The following is a 22,596-nucleotide window of genomic DNA, read 5'->3' on the forward strand; positions in this document are numbered from 1 at the left end:
ACAGACAGACAGACAGACAGACATCTATATTTATACAGGATAGCCCCTTCAGTGTAGTAAACACTGGTATCAACTGGGGTCCTGTTACCCACCCATCCCACCCCAGGGGAGGACATCCATCACACAGTAATCTCGTGCGTGGGAAATTAACGTCTCCTGCCCCTAACCCTGCAGGAGACGGGACCTCCATTTATTCGTCCCTATCCGAGAAGACTAGAATATCTAACCATTTCTTGATGTTAAAGAAAGGAAGCATATTCTTCTCAGTTAATTTTAAGACCCTGAGTGTTGGTCCGGCCGGTATTGAACTCTCGACCTCCCGCACAGCAGTCCGGCGCTCTCCCAATTGAGCTAACCAGGCGGCGGTTAAAAACTTAGCTTCCAAGCTGTCTTCAAAATGTCGGGGAATAGAATACTCTTCTCTTGACAAATTGTACCACAGAGGCCTGATGCGTGCAGCAACCAACCCTTACAAAGGTAGGGCAAGGTCTCCAAGTTGTCACCAGGTGGATGTGTTTTATTCTATTCCAGTTCAGCTTTCGGTTTGAAATTCACTATGGCTATCATTCCGTCTTTCTAACCCTAACCCAGGAACACTTGAGGTCTCTGCAGATGCTTAATTTTTCATTTAGGAAATTTAAGTGCATCCCACCCTCAGCTAGAATTCAACAAGCAACTGATTGTAATATTTTCAAAAAGTAGAGAGAAACAACCTGTGTGTCTGTCATTCTTCTTCAGAAACCTACCTTCACACTTTAACTACAAGATTACTAATTTATTTACTTTTCAGGGATTTAATTCTAGCAGCTCCGAGCCCATCTTTTGGAGCAGACCTGAAGATTGATGGTTCCATAACATAACAAAAAATTAATGTGTCACCAAAATATACACATGTGATGCAAATTCATTGAAAACTTAAGAATGATGTTCGTAGAAAAAATAAATAAAAAAAGACTGTCTCTCTGTGTGTCACTTTCTTAGAAAGTCATAGTTACTAACAACTAACTTTTTTCAGGAACAAGGTAAGTGCCATTATTTGGGGCTGACACTCAATTTATTGCTTTTATTTCAGGACAAGATAAGTGTACTAGCCTATTTTGGTTGCACCAACATTCTCTTACAAATACATACATCATTTTACTTGTTATTTATCACTATGTTGACAAACATTTCTTCAAACAGCAAAAAAGGTGAGTGCTATTAATGCCTCCTACATGTACATGCAGATATCAGTGGATAATCATCAAGTTACTGAACAGTATGTTCTCAAACATTTTTTTTAACAGCAAAAAAGGTGAGTATCAGTAATACTTCTTATATCAGTCTATAACCCATCATGTTCCTAATCAGTATGTTCTCAAACATTTTTCAAACAGCAAAAAAGGTGAGTGTCAATAATATTTCTTATATCAGTCTATAACCCATCATATTCCTAATCAGTATGTTCTCAAACATTTTTTTAACAGCAAAAAAGGTGAGTATCAATAATACTTCTTATATCAGTCCATATAGTTTCAGTTCTTATACCCATTATGTTCCTAATCAGTATGTTGTCAAACATTTTTTTCAACAGCAAAAAAGGTATAAATAATATTTCTTATATCAGTCTATAACCCATCATGTTCCTAATCAGTATGTTCTCAAACATTTTTTTTAACAGCAAATAAGGTGAGTATCAATAATACTTCTCATATCAGTCTATAACCCATCATGTTCCTAATCAGTATGTTCTCAAACATTTTTTTAACAGCAAAAAAGATGAGTATCAATAATACTTCTTATATATGCTATAACTCATCATATTACTAACCAGTATGTTCTCAAACATTTTTTTAACAGTGAAAAAGGTGAGTGCTACTTATGCCTCTTATTTCTGTCTATTTCTCATCAAAACAAAGATAGTCAAGGTAACATTTTTATATTGGGAGCTTGAAGTCTTATTTCCAGGGCAAACATCTAGATTAAAAACAGGAAAAGGAATTCAGACTACAGACTAACAAACAAACAAATTCTTATTATTTTTCCAGCTCAGACACTCATTCTCAGCCTTTTCAAAAGGTAAGTAAGCTTAACTGTCACAAATACAGTATGCAGAACAGCCTGAAGGCTTTAATTAGTTTCCAGGAAATCTGATCATTTGAAAGCACCAAAATAAACCAGAAGGAATTCATAGATCCTATCCAGGTCAGCATTGAACCCTTTACCTCAAGGAAATTATTAACATATAACTCTCCCAAATAATATCACTACAATATCCAGCAAACAGGTAATGAGAGTACCCAAACTTGTCAGATAGAAGTTGTTAGGCAAAGGAACTTAAAAAAAAAAAACTTATAACACTCTTGAAATATAGAGAGACTGCATGAATCCCAAAATGGCATATAATTCTTGTTCTGGTTATACCCATTTGATAGCCTATCAGACCAGTCATGAGCAAACAGTCCTTAGCAGCTAGAAAGCCCCATGCTGGAAGCAAAAACTTAAAGGTTGGTCCTTTCTCTTCAAATGAGTTCTTAAGATGTAAGTTGCACTTCAAGAATAAGGAAGAGACAATCACAATTCATGAGACAAAATAATTTCAGAGAAAGTATCCAGTAATCATACAGGTTCATTGCTTAAGACTAACTTTCAAATCTAACTCTTCTAACATCCTTTAACAAAAATCTACGTCTTCAAACAAAACAAATCATAATATATTCCTTACACTGCTGCTATGTTCTTTTTAACGAAAAAAATTAGATAATGTGATTTTGACATTTAAAAGAATTTTGGCACAGTACCTTGAGGTATTGTTGTTATTGGCATACACTTCACAGAGTGTTAGTGTGTTCTTCCACTTTGAATTCAAAGAATCTGCAGATGCTCTGAATACAGTACATCAACCCAAGCAGCAAATGTACATTTAAAAGATATAAATGCGTGTGAAAATTTTGAGTGTTGGCAAAATTAACATTCCAAATAATTCAAAATAGGTTACAAAAATTTAGCAATAATTAACTAACACTACTTTCTTCACAACATTATTAAAATTATCTGCTGTTTTATTTTTTTTTTTTAGCCTCTACAAATGTAACTACTGGTGCCTAAGAAGGAGATAAGGCACTTTCATAAAGGACACTAACAAACAAAGGCTGTGTAATTACAGTAGTAAAACATTTTTGGGTAAACATTGTTAAGCTACCTTCAAACCCCGAAGGTTTAATCACCATAGCACAGGTTTGGGGAACATGGTCCCAATTTTTTCCCCATGCGGGGTTTTTTTGGGTTTACATGTCAAGCCATGGTACAATCACCTCTTACACCTTATAATCAGTGTGCATATTCTCCATACTTTTTTCTTGAAATTTCCAAAGGAACTGACCAGGAGAATTTGAATAAAAACCAAAAGCTTCCTTGCCAAAATTTTTGATCCAAAATTGATACTGCAAGAACTAATTAGATGCTCTCAATATGTTGTACGATGTAATACATATTTCACCTAGCTGAATGACAATCAACAAATATCAAAAACTTTAACTTGGTATAAAATAATTTTTTGTGTCCAAGAAAACACGCTTAGACTTGAATTAAAATCAGGGGTGTTGGAAATTAAAACATGACATTTCCAAAATTTGGGCATTTTGCACTTGGAACATTCTGAGCTCTCCATAATATTCTTTACAGCTTATAATCTAACAACTAACCTTTTAATCCACTATTTACTTAAGGAGAAATCTGAGTGTTCAGGTCAGGGGATAAAATCCAAAATTAACAAGGTTTTTTTTTTTTTTGGAAAATGATTCAAGTCTTGGCACATTACAATTTTCTTGAAGTACTAAGCTGAGGTTAAAGTTCAGATTTCTCAATCAACATGTTATATAGATTATTTGAACTCTAAAAATTGCTGAAAAGGTTTAATAAACGACTTCTGTTGCAACTCTACATGTAGTTAGATCCAAAAAAGCATATATTAAGTAAAGAACTGTATTTTTGAATATATCATATTACACTAATTTAGAGGTTGTCGGACATTCAGGAGGTAATTTGGAATGTTGTTCCCATATAACAGACTGATGTCAAAGCAAAGTAGGTTTGAGATAACTCAAATGTTTTGGGTGAAAGGTATGGGCGGTGGAGTTGTGGTGATGGTAAAGACTAAGAAACAGATTGGGACGGAGGGAGGGCTTCTATTGTGGGTGGGGGTTTACAAATGCGGCTATGACTGAAAAGGATCATGGGAGGCTGGGGAGGTAAAATGTTTTGATGGGTGGGGATTAAAATTAATGGGATTGGGTTAGAGACGGGGAGGGTTACAGGCCAGGGTGAGGGTTTTAACTTGGGTAAAGAGGAATAGGGTGGTTGTTATGGTGTTTGGAGATGGTGGGTAAGTGTTTGGCTGGAGTTTTGGTGGGCAGGCAGGCAGGCAGGCATTGATTTGAGGCTGAGTTAAGGTTCCTATTTAGGAATAAGGTGTAATGTTTGAGTTGTCTCAAATTCGCTTCTGTGTTTTTCATCAATTTGAAACTTTTTAAGTCATTACTTGTAAATCTTTCAATACTGTTTCCAATTCTTTAAAGGAAATTAGCACCTAAGTTCTTAAGTACATAATTTTTTCCAGTTCTCTTTAAGTTAAAATTTCATTCTTGTTGAGTTAAAATGTTGGGGTATGTTTTCCCTTCAATTCAATTATTTACAAAAGATTCCTGTGTTTTAATAAAGTAAGAATATCACAGTTTGATCAAAAGGTGTCTTTTTTGTTTTTTTCCTCCTAATCCCAAACTTCCTATTCTTATTAACTTTTAATCCATGGAAACTTTACCATGGTTATTTTGTGGAGAGTCAAATGTGCTCAAAGAGCCAGACGAGGTTCTAGACAGTAAATCCAAAATAAAAGTTTTGGACAGTTGCATAATAAAAGTGTGAAGTGTTATCATCTGAATAACGGTGGCTCTGGGATAGACTGTTATGGGGGATGGCAACCAAGCCCTTAAAGATTTGAGTGAAAGGAAGAGCCAGTTGACTCTTATTTCAAATGTCCTAAACCACTGACTGCTATTCCCTGGTTCAAACCATTCACTGTAAATTTAGGTCAATTGAACAGGAACAAAGATGGAAAGATTAAAAGTGTTTAAAGCCATGCCGTATATAAGATTAATCGGTGGTCGCCATTAATAGATGTCGCACCCTTGAATTTCTTGATTGGGTTATACTATATTCCCTTACCAAATCTACATATATGTGACATATATATGTTACATATGTATGCCACATATATGTGGCATATATGTCACATATATGTGGCATATATGTCAAATATATGCCACATATGTGTAACATAAATGTGGCATATGTAGGAATTTGGCACTCATGTTGCATATATATCACATATATGTGACATATATATGTAACATATATGTAACATATATGTGGAACCTGGGAACCACAAATGCACCCTTACCAAATCTACATATATGTGACATATATGTTACATAAGTTCAATCGTTGCACATATATGCCACATATATGTGGCACACATGTGTAACATGTATGTCACATATATGTAGATTTGGTGAGGGCATGCATATGCAGGTCAACCTAAATGCATAGATGTATTATAGTTGATAATAGCTAGCCAAAAACAATTGCAGTCAATAAAGAATAACCACAGTCCTTATTGAGATCACAAAATCATATATTTCTGTAAGGCTTTGCGAAACCTGTTAATATGTAAAGAAAATAGAACTCATATATATATATATAAACGTAAAAAACCTTATCCTTGAATCATGGAGCTTTGTAAACAATTATTTAAGAAAATAAAAATTAAAACTTCGCACTAAAACTTCGTGTAAAGTTTTAATTTTTATTTTCCTAAATAATTGTATATGTAGAAGCTTGTAAGGGGTCCCACAAACAATGCTGATCAGTCTCAAACGCGCTGCCTGGAGGATCACTGAAGCGATCGTGGGCTCTTGAAATAACGTAAATAAAAGCAGAAATGTAATGGTCAAGAGGCCAACTCCAATGTAGCTTTATTGGTTTATTAGCCCAATGTTTCGACCGTCTCGGTCTTCCTCAGGAGCATACTAATTACATACTAATCACATACTAATCTTATTGTAATTAGTATGCTCCTGAGGAAGACTGAGACGGTCCAAACGTCAAGCTAATAAACCAACAAAGCTACATTGGAGTTGGCCTCTTGACCATTACATTTCTGCAGTTCTTCTAAATTGTATGAGCCAATCTTTTTTCATATTAAACAGTTATATAAAACATCAACAGCCTGTATATGCAAATGAAAAGCTGTACCCAAATGTAAAGCAAGAAAATGCTCATAGACATATATGGTTGTGGCAAACAAAGCATATATTTTGTATTCCTCCTTAAACAAAGTGAATGAGCGTTTACATCAATAAAATGGCCTGAATTACAACGTACCGCGTCAAAGTGATGTATTTCAGTTTTATCCTACAGGCAAATTTTATTTCCATTTGTTGTTGGATATATGGCTATATGCAATAATGATAGAGTTTAATTAATACAAACGAAAATAAAAATTGAACCTAGGATAAAACTGAACCACAACATGTACACCAGTGACATGTACTTGGTAAATTACAGGTCAGTTGGAGAAACTTCTCTTGAGTTAAAGCACATCAATTGCCACAATCAAGTTTTTTTCTATTTTCAAGGGCATTATAGATAAAAAAAGCAGATAACAATCTCCCTCAATGGATGGTCCCGCAAATATGCAACATTCAAAAACATTAACTCAGAACCCATCAAACAATAAACCAGGCATTCAACTGAGAAAATGATAAGTCTATTGCCCATATAGGTTACTGATGAGTGCATGAACCTCAATGGAATGTATTGGACAAGATTAAGGGTCATAAAACGCAAGTGCATGCTAACGATATAGTGTCAACATTCTTTCCTTTTTGAAATTCCTCTGTGGCATCCTGTGCACGTGTCCTGGATGGCTTTTTGCACAAGGGCCACTTTTGAGTTCTTGAATTGGGACTATACAAATGCTGTCAAATGAGAAGCAAGATATATACTTAGAATCATAGATTAGTTTGTGATATATCTTAAATATAGTAATACTAACAAAAGGTTGCCACTCATTGGAACCCAAAAAATTCCCTGACTTTTCTCTGACTTTTCACTGACCTCAAAACATTTTTCACTGACGTTGAATTAAATTAATTACCAAATTATCGAAAGCGCAGTGCACAAAATATTATTAGCACAGAGTTAAGCAGGGTTTGATGGTTTGTTTTATTTCCTTGGGGTGCACAACTCAAATATAAAATGGCTAAGGCTAAAGACATGCAGGGAACGATTTACGAAATTTCTCGGAATAGCATAGTTCTATTGTTCTATGATACACTTCTCCATCGCTTTTAAGCTTTCTATCCGATTTGCTACACTTGATCGACTACTTCACAAACCTCTGTGGAACCCTCAAATCAACATTCCCCTACTTTTCACTGACTTTGACGAGAACTAAGATTTTCCTTGACTTTTTGCAAAATTCCCCAGTAACTCTTCCCTGACCTTGAAAAATTTGCGGGGTTTACAGACAGATGTAAGGAAAATTAAAAACACGATCACCCACTTTTCAGCTTACCTTTATATATCCCCCTCAATTTTAAATAGAGAAATGCTTGGGCCTCCATATTACCCTCACCATTCAACGTTTGTGCAGATTTTGGAAAGATTTTCGTATAACCCCCTACCAATCAAAAACAAAGCTGTAGTCCCAAAGGAAATACGTTGTTTTTCCTCTGCTTTCCTTTATCCAAGAATTGAATGCATAATCAAGTATGGGGATATAATACGGAAGTCTTGTCCAGATTTTTATATTACAGACGTTTTTTGACATTGCGTACAAACACTTCTCGCTCTGTTTGCCCCGTTTCCAAAATGGCGGATTTTAATAAACAGTTTTATAATAATAAACAGTGTAACGTGGAGAAACACTTAGCTAGAAGCTAGTTTACAGGTTTTCCACGAAACAACTTAAACAAATAATTCAAATTGAAAATAACGTTGTTAAGAATCCCAACTGGCCGAAGGCAAACCAGTTAGCTATATTTCAAGCATGGCCGAGGATTTGAAATTCGGGGCTAATCCAAGAAGTCGCCAAGGCGGGACTTGAACCCAGGAGCGACAGATTGCAAGCCTGACACGCTGACCACTCGACCATGCTGCCCTCCTTTTACCGCGAAAAGATCTATTGCAGCATGGAAAAGCAAACACTGTACTGTCCTTTGTTATTTAGTAGCCTCTGTATTGACATCAATGAAAACAAACGGAAATTTCGGCTCATCCTCGGTGTAAAAACCTGTAAAGCTCACGAGTGACGTAAAACAAAGACAACAAAACATTAAAAACAAAAGCGTACAGCAAAACAATTCCTCATGACACAAAGAAAACCACATCAGGTTTTTACACCGAGGATGACCCGAAATTTCACGCTCTCAAAACATGCCGAAGGTAGCGAATCTTTATGGCAAAGTTGAATCCGCAATCGGCCTAGCTTTGAAACAAAATTCCTCTGGAACCAAGCTACAGCGGAAAGCATTTATTCGCAGCTAAGACAACTATCCATATAACGCAGTTAACTTTGCATGACTTACCAAAGCCGTTAGCGAAGCGAGAAGGCGCCTTTGTTTCTCTCATTATGAGAAAAGTTGTCCAAAATGGGAGAACACTAGCGAAATTTATCCGATGAAACAATGCTTCGGCACTTGCAACTCAAAAACTCCCGCTCTTGTCGACGCTCTTGTCTAGTCACATGAATATTACCACGTGATGCGTGCCCTCAGGCATTGTGGTCTTTCGTGATGAGAGGGCATGCGCTTTATATGCCATGTAAAATGGTGGAACGTTAAGAAGGCGATATGGCCACAACATTCATCGAAGAGAAGTATCCCTTCAAAAACCCAAAAGCACTTTTTATCGACAGCAGGATAAAACGGTACAACCTACCTCAGATGAAGATGAGCAAACTCCCGAGGAAAGTGGGAATGTTTCGCTAGGAAATCGCAAATCAGAGTATTCAGATGACCGTGATGACAATTAATGCGGACTTGAGTATGTCGGAGACTATGTCAGATATGTCATTGCCTTCATCTCCGGAACATCAAGGAATGTCTTCGCCTGAAGACAACAGCGATGATATTTTGGACATGAATTGGAGCGGTGTCTCTGAAGGTGATGGAAGAAGCTATCGTGAAAGCTTTTCAGATGATGAAGAGAAATCAGTTGGTGGCGACATCTCCGATCAAACAGAAATTTTTAAGGATCCCTTTGTGTACCCAGGTTCACTACTTAAACTGTCTGAGAGCGTTCTTTTGATCCTTACTTTGGTGGTTGCTCGCAATCTAAATGGAAATTGTCTTTTAGGTGTAATTGCTTCGATTAATTTGCACTGTATTCCTGGATTACTTAACAATTAAGTGTGTCAGCTCATTGAATGCTCTTAAAAAGTACTTTGCAGACTTGATACATGCATGGGCCATAAGGTAAAGCTGTACACAAGCCATGAGACCCACACCATCCGAGCTTATCCTTGCTATATGGTTTGCCTGTTGTAGCTACATGTATTTAAAGAATTAGTGGCACCGAAATTCAGGTATTTCTCTTTGGTATTTGTAGTTCAGAAGAATCTCACTTTTTATCAAATAATTTAAGCAATTTTGTTATGATGACAGCATAAATAACCCAGCCTAGCTTCACCAAAAACTTGGATTGCATTAATTCATTTGAGAGAAAGGTTCAAGCAGGATACATGCAAGCTATCGTTTAAGTAGAGGCTGATAGTTTCTAAAAGAAACTGTTTGGGGCTGCGTCAGTAGGGGCAATGAAATAATTTGATTATATCAACAAAGTTGAAATGGTAAATTGGCCACTGTTACGATTGTAAAAGCTGACGTTATCATTTAAGTAGGATTGGCAAAATGTTAAATATTTAATAGTTCACAATCAGATCTGCATGCATGAGTATATATAATGTGCTTATAGAGATTGATATAAGCACTTTTCCATTTTAAGTTTATTATTCATACAGTGTAATAAAAATGAAAACAGCACTGCATCATGTAATATTTGAACCCTACAATGGAATTAGGGACTCCTCAATTTACTGTATCAGTCCATGCAAGGCTATATCGATAAATATGAGCAAACATAAATGCTACATATATGTGCAAACTTGCATACATGTTACATATATGTTTTCATCCTCGCCAATTTTCATATATGTCGCATATATGCAGACATATGTAACATATATGTAGAAATGACTGTAGCATTTTAACTATATGTCACATATATGCACATATATGTGACATATATGTGCAACAATTGAACCTATGTCACATATATGTCACATATATGTAGATTTGGTAAGGGTTGCTTCAGACAAAGTTAACTTGCACTCTGGAAGTCCTAGCGAGTAAAATTAAATCTCTCATCTTAAGTAACGTCTACTTAATCGTTTTAATCGCATGGGGCTTTCTTTTAAGTGCAAAAGAACGAGGCACTAGAGCGCGTCCACAAAAGAAGTAACGCATTGATCGATCTTTGGCACCTTTTGCTGGGATGTCAAGAGGCATATATCTTTAGAAATCAACACTTTACCATTACTGCGTATGTTACTTGAAGTGTGGTTATAATACATGTTAGGAGCCTTACTTGTGATCGTAAGCTGTCTGCTTCCCGCATCAACACAAGCTGAATTTTTCCTAACAAGCGAGCGAAGCGCCAAGTAACCCCTCGTGTACGTTTCACGTTCTTTTGGTAAGACTCCGTAGACATGCTATCCCACTTGCTGCTTTCGACGCAAAGCAGCTTCAAAAAGTGAAGTGTCAGAAGATACTTAGGGGCTGTAATAGCCGAGATTATCAGTGTCTGCCCATAACAGCGTGTACATTCATGATCAGGCGCCATTTTGACTGACGCGCAAATGATCCCAGAAGCACTAGCAGATTACCTACTTTGATGTCTCGAAAAACTTCAATGGTTTAGGTGTTACGGCATGGTTTATTTACTTGAATTTAGCCGATTTCTTTTATATCGTGATCATTTTTTTCCCAAAAATTCCCTCTTTTGACGGAATATTACAAGCACACCTCTTCACTTAACGATCAGAATCAGGGCTACCGCGCTTGCTAAAGATGACAAGGAAATATGTATGAACACGGAAGACGGAGCAAAAATTCCTTACAGCCACATGATTTCCAGAGGAGAAACCTTGCGCGAGACTTCTGTATAGCGGATTCATGCTGACGTCGTTGTCTACATTTTTGCTCATTTTCATACGGCTTTGCGTATAGAAGGAAGCATGTTAGATATAAATTGACTTCAGGCAGCTAAAGAGCTAGAAAACCTTAGTACATGGTGAAATTTTTAGCTCTTTGGGTGTAATATTCAAGGGGAAATAGTCTATCAAAAACTGCAAAATTTCTGGGTGGCAAAAGCGCTAATGAGCTCATACATTCTATGTAAAATTTTGAGTTTTTAAACCCGTGTTGCACAAAAACTATTCAATGCATCAGGCTCGTATTCATTGGCCGAGTTAATCGTACTTTGACCTTTCGATATTCACAACTGATTTATTTTTAGCTCCATCAGAAACTGAATTGCTTATGCTAATGAGGCAAATATTGTAAACAAGGATTCCCCTATACCCATGGGAGAACCATGGGCACCAAGTCATGCCCTAACATTCTGGGTCTTTCCTCCACCCTACACCTCTTCGCAAACATCTTGCAATTAATCTTTTTATTAAAAATCAGATCATACCAATAAGGAAAGCAAAATATTATTTAAATAATTCGTGTACAGATCGTTTACTTTTTGGGAAGTTATCAAAAGAGATCAAGGGATGAGTAGTTTATAGAGGGCCAAACTAAGCACACACCCAACATGTGTCCAGAACGAAATGTACCAAAACGAATACATTTTGCGTCCGTGAGCAAGAAACCAATGCACTACACTAAAACATTGCATTTCTACCACAACGTTGTACATACAAGGACAACAATACAAAAAATTTTGATTTCTCATCTGCAGAAAGTCTTGAACAGGTGCAAGTGGACGCAGCCTAGAGATATGGGGGCAATTTTCCCCGAAAATTTACCATATTTCTGCATGTTATTGGGGAGGTTACAGTCGGAGCCCCATCGCTTCGGCTCCGCCGTCCTTGATTTACCGTGAGTTACACTTAGCTTGTCATTCTCTTATTCCGGTGTGTGCGTATAGGTGGATAAAAAGTAAACTAATGTGAAGAAAGACATTCTTCACCTTAAAAAGTATAGTTCTAAATAGCAATGTAAACAGATTCAATAAAATTGATATCAAATAGACATGCTTTATATGTATTCCCCTTCCACAGTGACCAGTTAAAATACAAAAACGTTACCAGGATCTACAGACTCGCTCAAAATAAAGGTTCGCTTGATTATTTTATCATAATAAGGATTCAATGTGAAATTGTCGCAAATCCTCGAAAAAGGAATAAATAATACTCTATAAATAGCCAGAGCAGCTTTGACATGTTACCCCACGTATCTTAGGCGATTTGTAAAATCATTAAGCAGAGAAATCCAGCAGTAGGGAAAGAAGATATATACAAGCGCGAAAGTCTTCAGGATCCTGCTCATGAGAAATGCGCAAGCCTAACGCCCCCATAGTGGCGTTATACAAAATCGCCTTTGTATCCTCTTCACACTATATTAATAATACTTAGTAGTAATTCTAGTTGTACTGCGACGCAAAAATTGAACTCGACTCTCTATCCAAGCTGTTCTTTCGCACGCATCACTTCTAACTGAGTTGTGCAGTGTCTTCCCTGATGTTAATAGTTACTGAAACTTTTCCCTCAAACGCTTTCCCATTGATTTGCTCTTAAATGAGCTCAAGATGTATTTGCGCTCGCTGAGCGTGAAGACGGTTTGGAGAGACCTGTAGGCGACGTTCTATGACTATGACCCAGACCTCCTCTTCAAACAACAAGGCACCCTAGTACTCGTACGTATTCTCGACAAAAAGGCATTCTAGTACTCATACGTGTCCTCTCATAGCAAGATATGTGCACTTCTGAATGGAAAGAATGATTCTGACAAAGTTCAACTTTCGCATGAAGGTCCCTTTTCAAATCTTTACTGTGCCATTTGACAAACTCCTTACAAATGAACAAACGCAGCGGCAAGGACAAGCAAATGGAAGATCTTGCGGCTCTGAAACTGAATATAAAGTAGAGGAGTAACGGTTTCTAAAGAGACTGTGGCGCTGCATTGGTAGGAGGTATTACAAGATTTGATTTTGTCAGGTGAGTTGATTATGTGAATTAGTCATTGTTTTCAAAGTTTACATTTCGAGCGTAAGTCAATAAAAATGAATTTAAAGAATTAATAGGTAGACTTAAAACCGTAAGGGCAGGACTTCGGTGTATTATCTAAACTATCTATCGTAGAAGAATTATTAGACATAATTCTAATACAGATATGATTTCTTGGTGATGTTTAGCAACCGAACTTCCAGTGCGCGGTTTGAGTTAAACCTGACGAAAGATAAAGAGCCCAAGAAACATTTAACAAAACTGATGATAAGAGCCGCAAAGGCTTTCTTACCCAGATGTCACACTTGCAGGGAAAAAGTCTCTCAGGAATTCGAGTGGCACACGTAACGGCACTTGCAGTGTAGAGTAGACACATCAGAGCGACCCAGGCGCCCGCAGCTTGCCGGTACGCTAAAGTTACTCCATACAAACATATGAGATGTATTACAGGAATAAATCCACAGCAGCCAAATCAGAGCATTATACCTGAAAGGAAAATTTCATGCGAAATCAAATTATGTTTCCATTTTACATACCTAGTGCGCATGACTAGCGCGCACCCAGCTTAACAAATTGGCGGAATATTCTTTCTGAGATGAGCTCTCCAGTGATGCAGATTGTCATTTTATTGTAAAGAGATATGGCTACTGAATAAGAATTGGGAATAAAATCTTCGAAAACAGTAACTGAGTACTTGCTGGTACATACAAAATTATGGTTTTATTTGAAACTGAAGTGAGAATGAGTATGAAATAATAATATAAAAGAGCCAAAGGACACTTTTTCTTTCTAGTTCAAGTTTGCATAACATTGTATATCAAAGATTTTCAATGCAGGTTTCATTTTCAGAGAAAGATCAAGTCCTACATAGAGGAGGCTCTATTCGCTGTTGTACATACCTAGTGCGCATGAATAAGGCTCTATTCGCTGTTTTTCAGGCACTGTATCTGTGCTCAATCGCATGCGCATGCGCCTCCATAAATATTTTATGAATGTATCATCATTCTTGTTATATAATACCGTCGCTGTGACACTCTCTTTTCAAATAAATACAATAAGGTTTGCCAATTAAAAGTGATTTTCGAAAGAATCTCATTAGTTTATATGTTTTGCAAAAAAAAAAAAAAGAAATAGCTTGCCGCAATGTGAAACATTAGGCACCAGTCGCACAGTCAACCAGTCTATATTGATGAGAACTGATAGCTTTATTCAATCTTCATCCAATCAGATGGAAAACTGAAACAAACGCGGCGTTTTCCAGCGCGTTAAGCAGTTTGCGGGTATTTACTTTGAACTCCTATGACTGATAATGTAAACCTTTGTTTTGATTGGTCGCTGTGATTATTATTATTTATCCTTTTGTTTTTGGACACAATTGAAAACTGCTATCTTAATTGAGTTTTGAAGGACAAATTTACCTGCTCTAAATATTCGGTAATGGAGCGCGCTGAATTTGTCCCACACGGAAACAATGATGCAGATCACACCAAGAGAACAGATCATTGACATGTATACACTCTTCAAAACTCTTGAATGGTAGAAACCATAATATAACGGAGGTAGAAATGATCCCACGATGAATATTGCTCTCCCTGCGTAATGGAGCCTTGAAAATCAAATGGAAAAAAGCACATCAACATTTGATCCAACGAATTTATATACGGCTCGCACAAATACGGGTCGGACAGAGGGAATTCGTTGAAAAACAAATAAGACAGAATTCCAACAACACTAGAAGCATTTGGAAAACAATCAGGTCATGTATTCCAAATACGGCTCGCACAAAGGGAATTCGTTTAAAAACAAATAAGACAGAATTCCAACAACACTAGAAGCATTGGAAAACAATCAGGTCATGTATTCCAAAACAGCCCATGAACGTCAAGAGTTTTACTAAAGATGATTAAACTGTAGCAAACGAATTTAACAAGTTTTTTAGCTCGGTTGTGAAATCTACGATAGAAGAAAATCAACTTCTCGCTAACAAATTTAATTACGCGCCCGCTCCGGACACCTTCATTCCGAGAAACTATCCAACTTCAGAACAGTTCTCTTTTACCACGGTGGAATGCTCTCAGGTTACAGACATTGTTAGTTCAATACCTAACAACAAAGCTCCAGGAATTGACAAAGTACCACCTCGTGTAATTAAAGAGAGTTTGCCGCAGACCATCGCTCCTTGTATCACCTCCATCATTAATGCCTCTCTTAAAAGTGGTGTTTTTCCAGCTTCTTGGAAAATTTCCGAACTTTAGCCAATTCTCAAGAATGGAGATCACGAAGAAGCTAACAACTATAGACCAATATCGCTGCTCCCAATACTCTCTAAGATATGCGAAAGAGCGGCATTAAATCAGCTGTCTTCATATTTAACAACTAATCAAAGAATATCAGCGAAACAAAGCGGCAACAAAAGATGGCATTCAACTGAAACAGCACTGATCTCTACTACTGATTTTATTCCTAGCGCGATCGACCAGAAAAAATCACTCCAATCGTATATCTTGATATGAGTAAAGCCTTTGACACTATCAACCACGTGATTCTTCTAAAAAAACTAAAGGACATTGGTTTATCATCTTCTGCACTTCAATGGTCGAAAGCTGTCTTTCTCAAAGAAGACAAGCAGTCTGCATCAACTCTGTATTAGCTGATAGATTACCAGTAGTTAGTGGTGTACCGCAAGGGAGCTAGGAGCATTATAATTTATCCTTAGCATTTATGTAAACAACCTGCCAAACATCTGTCAGGATGGTTCAACTGAATGCTATGTGGATGACACAAAGCTTCTATTATCCTTTAGTGCGAATGATTCTATTCAAGCTATAGAAATAGTGAACTCTGCTCTGCAACGGATACGCGATTGGTGTTTCGACAATTTCTTAGTGTTTAATCTTGAGAGGACTAAACTGATGGTCTTTGGCAGTCGAAGAATGTCTCTTAAAGTGCCAGACTTTAAATTGTCCCCGCTTGGAAAGGAAATCATCCCAGCTCACAACAGTCAGAGACCTTGGTGTCAGTTTCGATCCCATACTATCCTTTGATAATCATTTCTCTGCAACTGTCGCATCCTGCATGTCGAAAGTATCCCAACTAAGCCGCATTAGATTCGCTTTTAACAAAGATCTGCTTCAAACTATAATTAACGCAGTTGTTTTTAGTAAGATGTACTACTGTTCGTCAGTATGGTCGTCCACATCAGCTTGTAATGTTCATAAGCTACAATATGTTCAAAATTTTGCCGCCCGAATTATTTGCAATGTAAAGAAGTATGATCATATTTCTTCCACATTAAGGAATCTACGCTGGCTACCGGTAAAAACAATGCTGTACTATCGTGATGCTACCTTATGATTTAAATGTATAACGGGCCAAGCGCCTGAATATTTGACATCCGAGCCTGTAACAAGAGGCAGCGTATCTAGGCGTATAACTAGGAACTTTCAGCAACTTAACATTCCCCTTTTTAAAACTACAACAGGTCAGAGGATCTTTTATTATAGAAGCGTAGCCATCTGGAATAAACTTGACCCAAGATTGAAACTATATGAAAAACCAGCTTCTTTTAAGAGAGCTTTGAAAAGGTATCTCCTCAACGGCTCTTTATTTAAATAAGCATTCTATTTTTAAGTTATAAGTAATTTATGTTGTATATAACGGGTTATTAGTTTGTTTTGTATGTTCAGTACCAAGTATGTAAATTATATAATTGTTCACTGAAAAGCCCCAGACGGGGATGTGTTCAATAAAATGTATGTATGTATGTATGTATGTATGTAATTTCGTAAGTACATCATCTTAGACTTTCTCGTAGAAACTAAGGGAGCAAATGGCGCACTAGCTGGACAGGGTAACTAACTAAAAACTGATATGTAGACCGGTCAAACGGCGGGTTGACTATGTACCCTGCTAAATGATCACCTGGCTGAAAAGCTGAGTAACTGATAGTATGACTTGCTTACTGACTGAAGGGCTGACTGACTTTAAGACTGGCTTACTGACTGACGGACTGATTGACCGACTGGCTGACTGACTGACGGACTGATTGACTGACTGACTGACTGATTGGTGGTTGACTGACTGACTGACTGACTGACTAATTGACTGACTGACTATGTTACTGACTGACTCACCGACCGACTGAAAACGAGATCTTGTTTGACCGATTCGTTAACTGATTAAATGACTGACTAACTGCTATCAGACGGAGATTGACTGACTGACTGACCGAACCGAATGAGTGGTTGAATAATGTCACAATTATGTGACTAACTTTATTTCACGCTGCCTTTTGTTTTTTTTGCTCATTTCCTTTAACGTTCGTTTTATTAAAGAAGCGATATAATAAAAATCTTTTGTGGTTGTTACTTGGTACAGACCACCTGACTCTCCTATTGGCATTTTTTCACCTTTTGAATCCCTAATTGGGAAATTGGATAGTGAAGATGTTGAATTTTTTGTACTGGGAGACATGAACTGTGACATGATCACTACTCGATATGACAATAACACATCCAAACCAAGGAGTATTGCTGATGTCTACGGACTCGAGCAGCTTATCTCTGAACCGACGAGGATAACACCCACCTCATTAAATCTAATTGATTTAATCTATACCAACTGCTCGGATAAGATTGCATGTTCAGGAGTCTGTCATATCGGAATAAGTAATCATAGCGTGGTGTATGTACATAGAAAACTTGCCCTGAATGGGATGTCTAACGGACATAATTCTATTACATATAGAAATTTCCGAAATTTCGATCGCCAAAAGTTTCGTTATGATATTCTATCTCAATGTTGGGATAATGTATACGAGTCTTCCAACCCAAACGTGATGTGGCAGCAATGGAAATGTACATTTCTGGCTATCGCTGACAAACATGCCCCCTGAAAACGAAGCGCGTTGGTTCACGGAGTTCTCCGCGGATTACCTCTAAATTGAAAGACCTTATATGCATAATAGAGACAATCAAAGCTAGCAAGACAAATGATCCTAACGATTGGGCATTATTTAAGAAACAAAGAAATATAGGCAATAAGCAAATACGCCCAGCTAAGCAAATTTATTACCAAAATAGTTTTAATAAGCACACCAGCGACTCCTGAAAGACCTGGCAGACTATAAACTAGCTAACTTCTCGAAAATCTGGGAAAACGCCAGTGGCGTCACTAAAAGTGAACGGATTAACGATAACTAATTCTTTGGAGCTATCAAACGAATTCAATAAGCACTTTGCTAATATTGGTCCAAAACTTGCCAGTGAGATAAATTGTGATAGTGGTAGCTATCAAAGATATCTTACCGCAACAGATAAACGGTTTAAGCTCCAACCCACCAATCCAACTAAAGTATTTTCACTTTTAAATAAAGTAGACAAGTCAAAGGCAACGGGCCTTGACAAAATATCTGCTAGGTTTATCAGGGAATGTGCTGATCTTATTTGTGTGCCGATATGTGATATTTTTAATCAATCTATTAGCCAAGGGACGTTCCCAGACGACGGGAAATATGCAAGGATTACCCCTCTTTATAAACAGGGTGACCGCGGTGATGCTAACAATTACCGCCCAATATCGGTGATTCCAATGATGGCGAAGGTGTTTGAAAGGATGGTTTATGGACAGTTATATGCCTAATTGGAAGAGCACGATATTCTATGTCAAAACCAACCAGGGTTTCTGGCTAATCATTCAACCGTAACAGCTTTGTTGGAAGCGACAGATTCTTGGGCATATAATATTGATAGCGAGAAAATCAATGGAGTCATTTTTCTAGATTTGAAAAAAGCTTTTGACACTGTTGATCATCAGATCGTTCTATCGAAACTAAACTATTATGGTATACATGGAAAATCTTTCAGATGGTTTCAGTCATATTTGGAAAACCGAATACAAAAATGCTCTGTGGACGGGTCGCTATCCAGTTGCTACTCGTTGACTTGCGGCGTCCCTCAAGAGACCATCCTCGGTCCATTATTTTTCTTATTATATATCAACGATCTTCCAAATTGCTTATCAAATTGTAAACCGAGAATGTATGCCGATGACATGCACCTCACATACGCGGGAAGCAATCTTTAGAACGTTCAGTTTTGTCTAGATGAAGACCTAGAAAACGTCCTCAACTGGCTACAAGCGAACAAACTCACGTTGAACATGAAAACCGAATTCATGCTAATAGGGTCGCGGTAGAGACTGAATACTCTCACAGCTTCACCAGCAATTAGAATGAACAATACTCAAGTGAGCCAGGTTACAGCTACAAAATCGCTTGGTGTAATAATAGACGATAAACTCGATTGGCATAGTCACATCGAAAAACTAACGAAAAAGATCGCCTCTGGTATCGGGGCCCTAAAGCGAATTAGGCACCTGATCTCAGCATCAACCTTACATCTCATCTACCAAGCTTAAGTAAAACCTCACTTTGATTACTGTGACATTGTTTGGGGTAGCTGTGGGAAAACGCTACGAAACAAACTGCAGAAATTGCAGAATAGAGCAGCTCGTGTGTTGACATTCTCTAACTATGATGCTGATGCAGCTGAGCTACTCGAGTTTTTAGGGTGGAAAAATCTTGCACGCCAGCAGGAAATCCATAAGGCCACCATGATGTTTAGATGTCTGCACGGGCTAGCTCCAAGGTCTCTATATATTCAAAGTCTGCGTGGCGTGACTCTGCTTATGACCTCAGGGACCCTTAAAATAAGCTTAATGTTCCACTACCGCGCGCTAATTATTACAAAAAAAAGCTTTAGCTACAATGGCGCCACATTATGGAACAGTCTATCACGCGATATAAGGAACACAGAGTCTCTGGGGTTATTTAAACGTAAGATCAATGACTTTCTTTAAGTCTAACGCACGGCATTCACGGAAAACAGCTTTAGTGTTATAGTATGTAGTTTTAATTTTAAATATCTTAGCGTATGTGATATGTATTTTTAATAGGCTGATGAGTTGATCGTGTTTAAATAAAGATTAAATAAAATAAAATAAATAAATAAAAATAAAAAAGACAAGATTTACGAATGAACCCAGTTTAAGCCTCCGAGTGACTGCGCCATTCCTCAGCGTGGAAAAATATGACATGTTAAGTTACAGAAATACAGGCAACCTTACCTGCGAAATATGATCTTGGAGACCGTCTTTGAATGGCAGTAAACAGTGTGAAAAATCCAGGAAACTCCCAAACAAAAGATTGCGCCGTCAAAGAAGCAGCTAAAGACAAGTGTCTCTTGCCAGTCTCCAGGGAATGGATTCGCTACAGTGACGGGTCGCACAAGCATGTACGATGTACGTAATACACACAAACACGATAAAACCAATCAAATGAGTCCAAATATTTATTACTCATTTCACTGTGAAGTTTAAAGATACTCTTAAAGCAGTATCTAAAACATGGCATGGGTGGTCTGTGGAAACTGGATGAAAATTAATTTCCACAAGGCCAGTCTGGTAGTTCAGAATGGGACAGAAGGTGTTTTTCATTATGAGATACCAACTCTGACTCCTGGCGAATTATTTCTTCCTCTGCAACACCATTCCTAGTCTTTTGGGAATCTTCTTTTGCAGCGTTTTGCTTTCTTTCGTGTTTTTTAAGGAGTACCAGTCATATCTTTTCAACAATATAAGCCGCATTTGAGCTCATAAATGAGTACGATCCAAGAGAGAAAACCTAATCCTGCCCAGTAGGCAGACATCAAATGAATACGTACAACGCCGCTTTAAGAATTCTAAACAGTACTGACTATAGGTCATCCTATTCACCAGCTTCTCGCGTGCGTTTATGCAAAATACGATTCTATGTGCTATTCTTTTACCCAGTAATTCAAACCTGTCCTTAATTCTAAAACAATGATTTCTTGAATTAGCTTATGAAAGGGAAATGCACAGTTGAAATCACGTTATCTCAACAATGCTAATGATTGACTCCATAGAAAATATTGTCTCTAATGACGCTATAAAATTAACTTAAGCTTAAGGATGTAAACTTTTCTCTCTTAATTTAATGTATCAGCGTTTGGCATAAAAGTAAAGTCTCGAGAGAAAGTGTAAGGTTCAGTTATTCGAACGACTCAGAGATGTGTTGCAAAAACAATTCGATTTATAATAGCATTCAGTGTTGTGATGAAGATTATCCTCAAGCTGTCACTTAATTAATTGACCAAACCATCAACCCGAATATAAAAAATCTTCCTATTATCTTTCCGTGTGCAGTTGAATTACCTTTAGTTAGCAGTTTGTCGCCTTAGTTCACTGATGCTTGTCTGTACTGCGGTTCAAATTTATAAGGATTATATTGCTCCTTTTACTTTCATTTGAGCAACTGAAGGATAAAGATATTTTCCGAGCACTTAAGACCTTAAGTTTATCTTGATTTCCTTACTTGGTTCCATCGCCTCTAACTGTTAACCGACAACAGAAAGAGACCCCGGTCTCGTCCGAGTCTTAATCCGTTTTCAGAACCATAGACAATGTTAAATAAATCATTCAAGCGCATTACTAAGCCGGGTACGGATATTTTCATTGTTTGGTTTTCAAGGCTTTGAAAACAAAACTTACGCTTCAAATCCGGACAAATCTTTCACGGACTCTAACAACTTCAGAAAGGTAATAACTTTGAACGCACAACAGTCACGCGCACTATCCATTGTGCTAACTGGGCTAACTGATCTAGACTCTCACAGAAATTCACGAAAGTTAGTGATAGGAATTACACGATCCTCGACATCTGAATTTTTTCTACTTATTCTACTTATTATATAAACACTGACAAAAAACCTGACCATTTCGCTTTAGGTGCAAAAGGTGCAATTTATTATGGAACCTTAGTAACGGTGATATTTTCACTTGTGAAGATAACGTGTTACTTTCACGGTGCGCGAAAGCTCGCCAAGTATTTCATTAGTGTTTATATACCAAAATATAATACCACACACTACTTGATTGACGCCTCCCCATGAGGCTAAAAGCGATATATGATAATGATAATGATGTTCAAAATCGTAACAACGAAGAAACAACGCGGTTAATCTTGTGGGTTAATTGTCAATTGGTTCATGCTTTAGCGTGCTCTATCGAGTTATGGAGCACGCAGGAAGTTTGGAGAGCACGAAAGAAGCGTAAGAGTTGCCCGAGGCGATAGCCGAGGGTAACTCTAGCTTCTTGAGTACTCTTCAAACTTCCCGCATGCTCCATAACTCGATAGAGCACGCTAAAGCATGAACCAATTGTTTTAGAACATAGCCGGTGGAATT

General features: G+C 37.5%; 2 long non-coding RNA genes and 1 pseudogene across 2 annotated transcripts; 1 reads left to right on the forward strand and 2 right to left on the reverse strand.

Annotated features, from left to right (window-relative positions):
- The first annotated feature begins 1,156 nt into the window (after positions 1-1,156).
- On the forward strand, positions 1,157-3,921 carry LOC148742862 (uncharacterized). Its single transcript, XR_015993150.1, has 5 exons — positions 1,157-1,190; positions 1,840-1,847; positions 1,972-2,058; positions 2,415-2,486; positions 3,059-3,921. It is a non-coding gene; the product is annotated as an uncharacterized LOC148742862 (long non-coding RNA).
- A 2,406-nt stretch (positions 3,922-6,327) lies between these two features.
- Positions 6,328-8,968, reverse strand: LOC148742863 (uncharacterized). The gene is made up of 2 exons (XR_016001424.1): positions 8,628-8,968; positions 6,328-7,016 (listed from the first exon to the last, which is right to left on the reverse strand). It is a non-coding gene; the product is annotated as an uncharacterized LOC148742863 (long non-coding RNA).
- A 3,888-nt stretch (positions 8,969-12,856) lies between these two features.
- LOC148742864 (adiponectin receptor protein 2-like) lies at positions 12,857-21,990 on the reverse strand (annotated as a pseudogene).
- Positions 21,991-22,596: the final 606 nt, after the last annotated feature.

The sequence above is a fragment of the Stylophora pistillata genome, chromosome 1 (assembly GCF_964205215.1).
Source record: "Stylophora pistillata chromosome 1, jaStyPist1.2, whole genome shotgun sequence".
Taxonomy (NCBI): domain Eukaryota; kingdom Metazoa; phylum Cnidaria; class Anthozoa; order Scleractinia; family Pocilloporidae; genus Stylophora; species Stylophora pistillata.